Consider the following 12,947-nt stretch of genomic DNA (forward strand, 5'->3'; position numbering starts at 1 on the left):
AGTCCAGCAGCACCTGTCCCTGGGCTACTAGGTGGAAGAGATAAATGATTTTTTTCGTTAGCCACTGTATTTTAGCTCTCTTTGTTACAGCAAGTTTAGATTATCCCTCAACTAACTACTATATCTATAAAATAGTAAGACTGAAACCAAATAATTAGGGTTTTTTTGTTTGCTTTTTTCCTATTAGCACCTTCTGTTTACATAAGAAGAATCATAATCTCTCAGCTGTTTGAGAATAGAGATTGTGCCTTATCATTTTGTATCCCTAGAGATATAAAAAATAGCTTAATAAATAAATACAAGGAGCTTCAGACCTCCCTCAAATTTCCCTGCCAACATCTTGCTCAGTAATAATGTGGACAAACCCCATGGGTACAGTCAGAGATGGCAGCAACAGCTTCCCTGAGACCATGCGGCAAAAACAGCACTGAACCAGGGAAAATGCCTGCCCCAGCTCTGCCGCTGTTGCTTGGCCACTGATATGTAAGCAGTGAAGAAATCACCGTCACCTGACAAACAAATGTGAACGTCTGCTCAGTTCCACTGCCTGACCTCGCCTGGGTCTGTGTCGACTCACTGCTATGAGCTGGCATATTTAGAAAGTGAAATTTTCTACTTGAAATTTGGTTTCATTTGCTTAGACCCAAATAAAAGGCAGCATTTGAGTTGCAGTAATGTTCTGTAACCTACCAATACAATATGTGATTTTTGTGAAAGTAGTCTTGATATTAACTAACAGTAACGTCATTCTATTTTATAAAAAGCAAACTGGAGGCCCTGGCTGGCATAGCTCAGTGGATTGAGTGTGGGCCTGCGAACCACACAATCGTGGTTTGATTCCCAGTCAGGGCACATGCCTGGGTTGCAGGCCAGTTCCCGGCAGGGGACTCACGAGAGGCAACCACACATTGATGTTTCTCTCTTTCCTTTCCTCTCTAAAGATAAGTAAATAAAATCTAAAACAAAAAAGCAAAGTGGTATTTTTTTCGTACAGCTAAATAGGAACTTAAAGACAGTTTTATATTTAATATTAGTTGTGGGCCTGATTTTTCATTGACTTACTGGGATGTTTTAGGAAAGTAAAATTGATACCAAGTTTTAGGAGGGTTATTTCTAAGTAGATAGAACTTAGTTAATTATTGCTTGACAATTACTGGTCAATTTTTTTAAAAAGTGTAACTCAGGCAGTGAGTACATATTATAAATTATTATCTCTTAACATATTTAAGAGTAAATAATATGTTTTCCCCTTTTGGTGTACCCTTTGCTAAGAAGGCTTGTTTACTTTCGTCAGAAAACAGAAATCAATTCAGTTTTTGTTTTTCTTGTATTTAATATCTACATTCGAAAAAGTGTATTGGATAATTTTTTTCATCCTCACCCGAGGATATGTTTGTTTGTTTTTTATTAGAGAGAGAGAGAGAGAGAGAGTTGGCTGTCTCCCACTCATGCCCCAGCTGAGAATCAAACCCCCAAACTTTTGGAGTACAGGACGACGCTCCAACCAAATGAGCCACCCATCCAGGGCTGGATAACCTTTTTTTAAAGCTAGAAATTATAAACCATGTATTTTGTTTAGAGCAATTATACTAACTCATCCTTTCTGGGTTAGATCATGACAGTAAAATGGTTTTAGCAGAACTAAACCACATCTAAGATACAATGCTTTTTTAGATAATCAGGGAAATAATTAGTAAGGCATCTTTGATGAATTTCCTGTAGTTCCTCAAAATTTAAAATATCTGTCGTGCCACTGAAATGATCTTTAAAGGTGAGAAGCCATTTATCATTATTTCGTAATAAGCTGACTATACAGCCATAGCTTCTAATGCAATCCTAAAAAATGGGCTAATATAGTGTATTGCAAGATTTTGTTTTAAATTAATCTCAAAACCGAATAAACGGTTATCCTGTGAAACGGATAAGTAAGGAGTATCGCTCTGTGGTCCATATGCCGGAGGCGGGGTTGGAGGCAGAGCTCCCCACCAGTGGGTTCCTCCGCCCACAGCTTCTGCCGACCCCACAGCAGCGTTTCTGAAAGTCTCTTCCGCAGATTCCCACCCGTCAGTACCAAACCCACTGAGTCAGCACTGCTGTTTTCCCCGGCCACAGGTTGAGAAGATACTATATATATATATATATATATATATATATATATATATATATATAAAATATGATAGAGTACTGGGGCTAATGAATAACAGCAGTTTGCTGAAAATTTTCCTATCCCACTTCCATCGTCTGTTGAGAAAATTTAGTTTGAATGCCAACCAGACATCCTTTGTTACCTGTACTTATGTTTTCAGCAAAAAAGCAACAATCCAGCCATTTATCCATAAAAGATAAAAGAAAATGCTCTATTTTATAGCATAGGAAAGTGGATTTAAAATTGACTCTCAGCCTTGATGGTATGAAGAAATGGCTAAATTATCAACAGAGATAACTAAATTATACTTGGTGAATAGAAATTGTCCTTGGTGAATAGAGATGGTGAATATACTTGGTGAATTACAAAATAATAGTAAAGTTTATCTTATTTTAATAAAATCTATCATTAGAGCTTTTTACATTATAAAACTGATTGGTAATCATCTGCTTAAAAATTCCCCACGTTTCCCCATTGCTAATCAGGTGAGGTTCAGATTATCTGCTACAAAATGGATTTTTGTTTGGTTCCAAATGGATCTGAATAGCTTCAGTCCCTACTGATCTATTCTAAAAACTTACGCTCCAGCTGCACAGAGCTTTAAACTCTTTTCTAAACATAACACATCAGAAAATGCTGAAAAGAAAAAAATTGAGATCATTCTCATAATCTCACCACAGTTAACAGAGTGGTGTTTTACTGTGGAAATAGAGAAATGGAGCCACAGGCCCAAGAGGAGAGACAGCCTCTAGAAGCTAGAAAATGCCAGGAGGTAGATCTTCCCCTAGAGGCTCCAGAAGGAACACAGCCGAGGTCACGCCCTGACTTGAGTTCAGCGAGCCCATTTTGGACCTCTGACCTTCAGCGTGTCAAATAAGAAAAGTGTGGTATGTTCCTTTAAGCTACCAGGTTTGTTTTTACAGCAGCAATAGGAAACTAATATAATGCCTTATGACATTTAAGGCACAGCAGAAAAGCATAATATATGCCTATTTTAAATTTTATGTCAGCACTAAAATCTAATGATTATATTTGGCCTCATGGTTTTTTTGTGGGGGTATATTTGGGAAGTCTCACATTGCTATCCACATTTTTTAGGCAGTGTTTTATGATAATCTTGGATTGTAAATTAAAAATTAAAGCTCATTATATAATAAGGCTGCACACCAAGAGGGATCTCAGTGAGGAGAGGTACCATGCTGATTTTGTTCAGTACTGTATATGTAGTACCTACAAAATACTGGACACACAGTCAGTGCTCAGTAAACATGCTTGAAATAACTGAAATCAGCCTCCTAAACATTCTCCTGAAAGAAAATACTCGAATACCCTCACGCAGGTAATTACTGCATTCTTTGGATTAGAACACATGATAAAAGTGGACTTTTCTCTACTGCCAAAGATGTAGGCAAATTCAAGCTCTCTGGCTCTTTTTATGATACACACATGAACAAGAATAAATGAAATTAAAAAAAAGGTATAGTAAAGAAAAAAAAAACGTACATTAACAAAAGAATGTACCCTTCCAAAGGGCAGCTACGAGTAAGTGTTCAAGAGCTCGGCAGCTTTTCTGAGGCCTCGAGCTCTATTCCTTTGGCAGGATAGAGCCATCCATTTATTGTTTCAGCTACTCAGCGCTGGCGAAGTGGTTTGTTGTGCCGACCCCGCGCTGTGGAAGGCGCACGGAGTGGGCCAGTGTGGCTCTCCTCCAGGAGGATGAGCTCCAGCGCTGAGGAACAGTGCGGCTTTCAGGTTATTGCCACTCCAGTGCCTCGTTAACTACCTAGGGAGCCTTGGTTTTCAGGTTGATCATATGAATGAACTCACATAAAGCTATTGCAGAAGAGACACTTTTCTGGACTCCTATTAAAGAGAATGTGATGGGAACTCAAGAAGTAAGGGGGAAAATTTTTTCCACAAAAGATGTTATTGAGTCCATGGATATTCATTCATTTCTTCCTAATTTTAGAAATAAGACCAATAAGCCCTGGCTGGTGTAGCTCAGTGGATTGAGCGTGGGCCTGCAAACCAGAGGATCATGGTTTGATTCCCAGTCAGAGCACATTGCTTGGGTTACAGGCCAGTTCTCAGCAGGGGACCCACGAGAGTCAACCATACATTGATATTCTCTCCCTCTCTCCTTCCCTTCCCCTCTAAAGATAAATAAATAAAATCTTAAAAAAAAGAAATAAGACCAATAAATTAATTTACCTGATATGCAGCATAGATAAGAATTTTTGAATTAGCAGCAGAAAAATGGCACTGCACACTAACAAGAAAATAACACACACAAAAAACCCCTGTAAGAAGGCGCAAGGCATGGCCATTAGGACCCCCCAGGAGGTTACAATAAAACTACCAGTGTAGCTTCATAAGTGCCCTTTCTGAATGGATTAGTCCTTCGGTGAGAACTAAATTCAATTTCAATATATCTGGTTCAGATACCACCTTTGCCACTTACTCACTGGTGACCTCCGTTTTCCCACTGACACAAGGGAGAGAACAATGGCACTTACCACATGGTGGGAGGATTGAGTCAGACACAGCAAGTAAATAAAAGTAAAGGAACAGTGCTCAGGCATAAGTGTTAGTTTTTTCTTTTATTAATTTTATTATCATTATTACAATTTACAAGTCATGTAATCTTAGAAAAGTTACTCACTTGCTCTGAAACTCATTACCTAGCTCACCACTTATTACAAGTCAACTAAGGAAATATATGTGGAAGCTGTTTTGAAGCTGCCAAATATTAATTCTATTTTTATAGGAACAAATTGTCCTATTCCCTTTTGTAACCCCAAAGAGCTGGAGTGAACTGGACAAAAAAAGGTGATGATGGTTATAATAATCTTGAATTATTAAAAATGCATTTAAGTAATTTTATTAATTTAGTCAACTAATATTTATCGAGGTAGTCTGACCCTCTCTAGGACTTCTCAGTCTGATACAGAATAGTTCAACTACTTCAAACATAAATAGTATAATAGACCACAGAAGTAGGGTAGCAAGTACCTTGAGGGAATGAATTAGAGAAATTATAGTTGAATTAAATGGATATTAAGAGGTCAGAGGCATTGCCTCTATGGGGAAGAAAGATTCTAGATGTGCAGGGAGGGGTAAATAGGCATGTCATGTCTGGGAAACTGAAAACAATATAAGTATGTACGGGGAATTAAGTGAACAAGGGAGAAGCCTAAAAAAAAACGACGGGACCCTGTGTGATTTGCTAAGGGTTTGACTGATATTTGGAATCAGGATTTTTTGTTGCACGAAATAGGAAAAAAAACATATTATTCCCAGTTTGTAGGACTCACAAAATCAGCAGGAGGCTGAACATAAGGTTTGGAAAACAGGAAAAAACCAAGGAACTCCTGCAGGCATAAAAACACAAAGCACAATAGCTGTTTTTTAACTAGAACAGACTAGCTGGGAGTCCACCTGCACCCCTGTGGGAGGCTTCTGCAGGTTCCCCACAAACAGACTGAAGTGCCCACAGCTTTAGTGTAACCACCTTCGGAGTCAGTGCCCTGGGCAGGAACATCCAATTTCTTCCTCCTTCAGTTTCCATAGTAAAAGATGGGGCAGTGAGTCCTACCAAAACCAAACACAATAGCAGGCTCTCCTAAAATAGAAAGGGACTTGGATAATAGAAGAAAAAAAGAACAAATAAAACACACCACAAAAACAATTATACAGACAGACTTATAGATAGAAGGCTGACAGCTCTGGGGGTGGGGTGGGGCTGGAGAGATGGAGCATAAAAAGAAAAAGAATTCATGGACACGGACAACAGTGTGGTGACTGCAGTGGGGGGGGTGGAAGAGGGCATAAGGGATACATGATAGTGGAAAAATACAATAAAAGCTATTATAAAATAATGCATTAATATGTTACAAAATACTAATGCGTATATCATGAAAAAATCTCAAAGGCATCATGCTGATCAAAAGACACACCAAGTACATGCTGTATGATTCCATTTATACGATGTACTAGAATAGGCTAATCCAATCTGTCATGACTTAAATCAGAAGTGTAGTTGCTTAAGGGAGTGGTGGGTGGGATTGTCTGAGAAGGGCACAAGGGGACATCACGCACAAGGGGCACAAGGCAACTCTCTAAGTTGATGTCCATATTTTCTATCTTGTTTGAGGTTCAGGATGCATAAATAAATATGTTCATTTGTCAACTTCATCAGAGTGTACACTTACATTTATGATCTGTGCCTGTCATTTTGTAAAAAGCATAAAAGATAAAAAACCCACAATTTTCATAAAAGCAGCAGCAGCAGCGACAACACAACTGAAAAAACCAACACAGGGTTTTACATAGGCAGTGACAGATCCGATTTACATGTCCAACAGAAGGTGGCTATGACATGACTTACATGGTACAAAAAGGGGACACGTCAAAAAATAACTCTCCTTCCTTCCTCTGTTCCCCAGGTTGCTATTTCCCTACCCAATGACATTTTTGCTTTTTTTTTGCGTCATCAAGAACATATATATTTCTGTGTATTTTATTCTTTTGATTACATGATGGATAACATACTGCTTTTCATACATTAATTGTATACTCAACCACTATAACAAATTCCTTTATTGCTTATACATTTTTCCGTTTTTTTCTTTGGCTGATCAATTGACTGGTATAGTAGGTACAATAATGCTTCCCACATGTCCCTATCTAATCCATGGAAACTGACTACTGTTAAATATTTTCTCCTTGACCAAACTTTAGTCAGACTTCTCTGAGCCATCTTATCAACTAGGCCTTGACCTTTGGGCTTCCATGTTTATCTTTGCATTGCTCCATTTTGGCAAGAATCCTGCTAAATCAGTGTAGCCAGAAACCCCACCCTTGATATCTAGTTACTGTTAATATATGATCAAATTCTTCAGCCCCCACTGTTCCCCAGGTGATAGCAGATCACCCTGTCGTGCATTTAGCAACAATCGTGTCATGTTAGTTTAGCTGGCTATTCTTTTTTACACTTGATGGCTTTTTTCCTTTAGTAAATTTCCATCCACTGGCTCCCACCTGCTCCTTGGCTATAAATCCTGTTGGATTCAGATTTGAGCCCAGTTCTTGGAATTTGAGTTCTCCTTTCCTCTACTGCAGTAATCCTGAATGAAATCTGATTTTACTTCTTAAACACAGCTCTAGTTTGACATTATGTTGTTACTTTATATGGCAAAAAAGATTTTAAAGATGTTATTAAATTAAGGATCTTGAGATGGGGAGATTATCCTGGATTATCTGGGTGGGCCAATGTAATCACAAGGGTCCTTAAAAAATGGATGAAATCTCACCTATAAGTGGAATCTCATCAACAAAACAAACAAGCGAGCAAAATAGAACCAGAGACATGGGAATAAAGAACAAACTGAGAGTGAACAGGGGTGTGCGGAGGGGAGTAATGGGGGAAAGAAGGGGAAGGGTTGTCAAGGAACATGTATAAAGGACCCATGGACAAAGACAATGGAGGAGAGGGATTGAATGTGGGCGATGGGGTGGGTAGGGCAGGAGAGAGTAATTCGGGGTAAATGGGGACAACTGGAATTGAACAATAATGTAAAAGAAGGTAGATGAGAGAGGTAGAAGAGTCAGAAAATGAGATATGATGAAAGAAGCAAAGGTCGGAGTGATACAAGACATGAGCCAAAGATTGTGAGCAACCTCTAGAAGCTAGAAAAGGCCAGGAAATGAATTCTCCCCTACAGCCTCAAAAAGGAAGGCAGCCCTGGCAACCACACCTTGGTTTTAGCTCAGTGAAACCCATTTTGAACTACTGACCTCCAGAACTGTAAGATAATACGTTTGTGTTTTTAATTCACTAAATTTGTGCCAATTTTTAAAAAGACTTTATTTATTTGTTTGTTTGTTTGTTTGTTTATTTTAGAAAGAGGGGAAGGGAGGGAGAAAGAGAGAGAGAGAAACATCAACGTGTGGTTGCCTCTCATGTGGCCCCCACTGGGGACCTGGCCTGCAACCTAGGCGTGTGCCCTGACTGGGAAACGAAACAGCGACCCTTTGGTTCCCAGCCCATGCTCAAGCCACTGAGCTACACAAGGAAGGGCAAATTTGTGGTAATTTTAATAGAAACAATAGAAAATTATTAACCTAGTTTTCCCTCCCCTCTTCTTATTTTTTTTAAAACAAATTGTAACAGAAGGCAGGTTCGGCTTCCTGCCACTATGAAAGCCCATACTCAAGAGGCAGGTGCTGATATAAAGGAAAGTAGTTTATTTGCAGATGCAGGCCATCTGGAAGATGGGGGACTCACACCTCAAAGCCCATCTCCTGAAAGACGGGGGACTCATGTCACAAAGCCCACTTCACCCCCTCAGAGGAGGCAGAGGTTTTCTATAAGGAGGGAGAGGGGAACAGGACAAAGAGATCAAGGGAAGGGGTTGAAATGTTCTCTACGTGCAGACGAGCACAGTCCATTCCGATAAGGCAAGTGAGTGATGGTCCGGCGTGCGTCATCCTGGTTTAGTCATGCTGGCGCCGCGTCATTTCAGCTTCAGGTCATTCTGGCTCCACTGTTGAAGGTCAGCAAATCTCTTGGAGCTGGGATGCCTGAAGGTGGGGTCTGTATCTTTTGAAGTTAGTTCCTAGAACTCATACAAGCATGCTGTTCATATATCTATAATTCTCATATTAGTCAGAGTGAGCACTTACAGAAACAATGTCAAAATCATGGTGGTGGTGGGTTGTAATTTCCTACTGCTACAATTTTTCACTGTTACAAAACGATACATTATTTTTCTGTATTGTTGCTTTTTCTCTGATATATCTAAAAAATCACTTAAAATCATTTTATAGAGATCTACTTTATTTCTGTAGAAAATTCTGTTTATGTCATTTTTCTCTATTTAAAAAAATTATGCAGTGGTCTTATTGAATTATAAGAACTGTTTATAAAGTACAAAATAAGTACTTATATGTAAAATGTTCTAAATATTTCCTTCAGTTTGTCTATTTTTAAATTTGTTATTAATATTTTTATTATTGGCAATATCTTTTTAAAATTACATTTTATTGATTATGCTATTACAGTTGTCCTGATTTTATCCCCTTTGCTTCCCTCCACCCAGAACCCCCCACTCGTTTAGGCAACTCCCCTCCACCCTTGTTCATGTTCACAGGTCATGGTGTAAGGTCTTGGCTACTCCCTTTCCTCTGCTTTACAGCCCCATGGCCATTCTGCGACTACCAATTTGAACCTCTCACCCGTTCTCCCACACACCCTCTCCCACCTCTTTATTTTTAACCTTTGACATTTTATTTATTTTTAAATATATTTTATTAATTATGTCATTACAGTTGTTCTATTTCCCCCTTCATTCCTCTCTACCCTGTACACCCCTCCCCCACCATTCCCCCTCTTCAGTTTATGACCACGTGTCTCAAGTTCTTTAGATTCTGTATTTCCCCTACTATTCTTGCCCTTCCCCTATCTATTTTCTACCTACTGTCTATGCTACTTATTTTCTGTATCTTCTCCCCCCTTCTCCTCCTACTCCCTGTTGCTAACCCTCCATTTGATCTTCATTTCTATGGTTCTGCTCCTGATTTAGCTGTCCTCTTAGTTTGCTTTTGTTTTAGGTGTGGTTCTTAATAACTGTGAGTTTGCTGTCCTTTCACTGTTCATCTTTTTTATCTTCTTTTTCTTAGGTAAGTCCCTTTAACATTTCATATAATAAGGGCTTGGTGATGATGAACTTCTTGAATTTGATCTTATCTGAGAAGCATTTTATCTGCCTTTCCATTCTAAATGAAAGTTTTGCTGGACAGATCAATCTTGTATGTAGGTCTTTGGATTTCATGACTTGGAATACTTCTTTCCAGCCCCTTCTTGCCTATAAGGTCTCTTGAGAAATCCGCTGACAGTCTGATAGGAACTGCTTTGTAGGTGACTGTCCCCTTATCTCTTGCTGCTTCTAGGATTCTCTCCTTCATTTTAATCTTGGCTAATGTAATGATGATGTGCCTTGGTGTGTTCCTTCTTGGGTCCAACTTCTTTGCTACTCTCTGAGCTTCCTGGATTTCCTGGAAGTCTATTTCCTTTGCCAGATTGGGGAAATTCTCCTTTTATTATTTGTTCAAATAAGTTTTCCACTTGTTGCTGTTCCTCTTCCCCTTCTGGTACCTCTATAATTCGGATGTTGGAACGTTTAAAGATGTCCTGGAGGTTCCTAAGCCTCTCCTCATTTTTTTGAATACTTGTTTCTTCATATTTTTCTGTTTGGTCATTTTTTTCCTCCTTCTGGTCCACTCCTTTGATTTGAGTCCCAGTTTCCTTTCCATTATTATTGGTTTCCTGTGCATTTCCCTTCATTTCAATTAGTTTAGCCTTCATATGTTCCTCTAATTTGTGACTAAAATCCACCAGTTCTGTGAGCATCCTGATCACCAGTGTTTTGAACTGTGCATCTGAAAGTTTGGCTATTTCTTGGTCGCTTAGAGTTATGGGCTCTGGGGCTCTGAGTTGTTCTTGAGCCATGTTTTGATCTGTTTGTGCCCGTTAGGTATGAGGAGCGGAGTCCTAGTTGTTCACCAGGGCAGGGCCACCCAGGTCGCTGGTTTGTGATGCTGTATGTGGGGATGGGGTCAGAGAGGAACAATGGCAGTTCCCTCTGCCGCTCCCCGCCTCTGGGGCCTGCGCGGTTTGTCTCACCACCGCTAGTTCCTTCACCTGTTTATCTGTGTGCCATTGTGTGACCATGGCCCACCCTCAGTGGGTCCACCACCTTGCGCCCTCAGTGGATCTGCCCGCTTCTCCACACCTGGGATCTGCCCACGGCTGCTGGGGCACCCAGGTCACATGCCCAGGTTGGTCCGGCAAATCTTTCCTGCCTGACCCCCGCTCTGCTGCTGGCTCTGCCCCTCTTACCGGTTTGGCTGAAGGGTTCATTGTCGTCAGACTTCCAGGTAGTTCAATTTTCTGTGGTTTGGCTGCGTTTTTGTTGCTAAAACTTTGTTGTTTTTAAACTTGGTTGTGTGAGAAGGTGCAGTGCTTCCACCTATGCCTCCATCTTGGTGGAAGTCCTAACCTTTGACATTTTAATTATGATGTGTCTTGAAGTGGGTTTCTTTGTGTTCACCTTGGACTCTGTGTTTCCTGGATTTGCATGTCTATTTCTTTCACCAAATTAGGGACATTTTCTTTCATTATTTTTTCAAATAGGTGTCTGATTTCTTGCTCTTTCTCTTCTCCTTCTGGCATTACTATGAAGTGAATGTTGGGTTGCTTAAAGTTGTCTCACAGGCTGCTTACACTCTCCTCAGTTTTATTGTTATTATTATTATTATTATTTTCTTCTTGTTCTGATTGGTTGTTTTTGGCTTCCTTGTGTTCAAAATCATCGATTTGATTCTCAGTTTTATCCACTCTATTGTTGTTTCCCTGTAAATTATTCTTTATTTCAATTAGTGTGTCCTTCACTTTTGACTAGATCTTTTTTTATGTTGTTAAAGTCCTCACTAAATTCTTTGAGCATTTTTATAACTAGTATTTTGAACTCTTCATCTCATAGATTGCTTATTTCCATTTCATTTAGTTTTGTTCCCGGAATTTTGAGCTGTCCTTTTGTTTGGGCCACATTTCTTTGTCTCCTCATTTTGGCAACCTCCTCATGTTTGTTTCTATGTATTAGGTAGGGATGCTTTGACTCCCTGTCTTGGTGGTGTGGCCTAATGTAGTAGATGTCCTGTACAGTCTAGTAGCCTCCCTACCACCCAAGCTGGGTACTCAAGGTGCGCCCTTTGTGTGGGCTGTGTGCATACACCCTCTTCTTGTAGTTGAGACTTGGTTGTTACTGGCAGATCAATGGGAGGGATCTACCTAGGCCAGTCAGCTGAAAGGATTGGCTGTGACCACTTAGCACCAACCCCCACCCTCTGTGGAGGATCAGCTGTGCAGGGGAAGGCTGGTGGTGCTCCAACATGGTCTGTAGCTATCCACTAGGTACACTGGCCCTGGGGTTTCCTAGGTGGTGCAGGCCAACATCAGCTCCAACCTGTGTTATGCCTGGAGCCAACCTGCCTGAGTTACAAAGCAATCAGTGATGGGTGTTACTTGTGCTGGGCTTGGAGATACTCAGGTGGAACCAAGCTGTGAATCTAGGCTGCTACTGAGGCCAGCTGCTGCTTCTTTCTTCATATGGAAAAGCAGCTTAGGTTGGCCCATAAGTTGGGTGTGGTAGAATCTCTGGGCCTCTTCAAGGTGGATCAAACAGTGTTAGCCAGGTTAATGGAATCTTGGCCAGTCTGCCAGCTCTGGGGGGGGAAGGCCCATAAAAGCAATAATGGCCTCTATTCACAGATACCTCAGCCTCCCACTGCACAGCACTGTGAGCTGCCTCTCTGGTAGTGGGGCCCTGGGGGAAGTGAGTCTGAGTAGGTGAGTCCATGTGTGAATTCTTTAAGAGGAACTGCACCGACTCAGTCCCTGCTGGTTTTGCAGCCAGAAGTTGTGGGGACTAATCTTCTTGGCACTGGAACCCTGGGCTGGGGGCCTGGTGTGGGGCTCAGGCTCCTTGCTCTCCTGAGATATCCCTTCTGAATTTTTATCTATCAAATGTGGATGAGGGACCAGCCTGTTCTGTGTCTGTGCCCCTACTACTAGTCTGGACGGATGTGGTTTCTTTAATTCCATTGTCGTCAGATTTCCATTCAAGTCAATTTCTATTGGTTGTGAGCAATATTTTAGTTGTAACTTTGTTGTGGTTGTGCCAAGAAGTGAGCTGTGTCTGTGTGTGCCACCATCTTGGCCGGAAGTCTGGTAATATCTTTT

This window comes from Artibeus jamaicensis, unplaced genomic scaffold (assembly GCF_021234435.1).
Source record: "Artibeus jamaicensis isolate MK-2021 breed Jamaican fruit bat unplaced genomic scaffold, CSHL_Jam_final scaffold_1031, whole genome shotgun sequence".
Classification (NCBI taxonomy): Eukaryota; Metazoa; Chordata; class Mammalia; order Chiroptera; family Phyllostomidae; genus Artibeus; species Artibeus jamaicensis.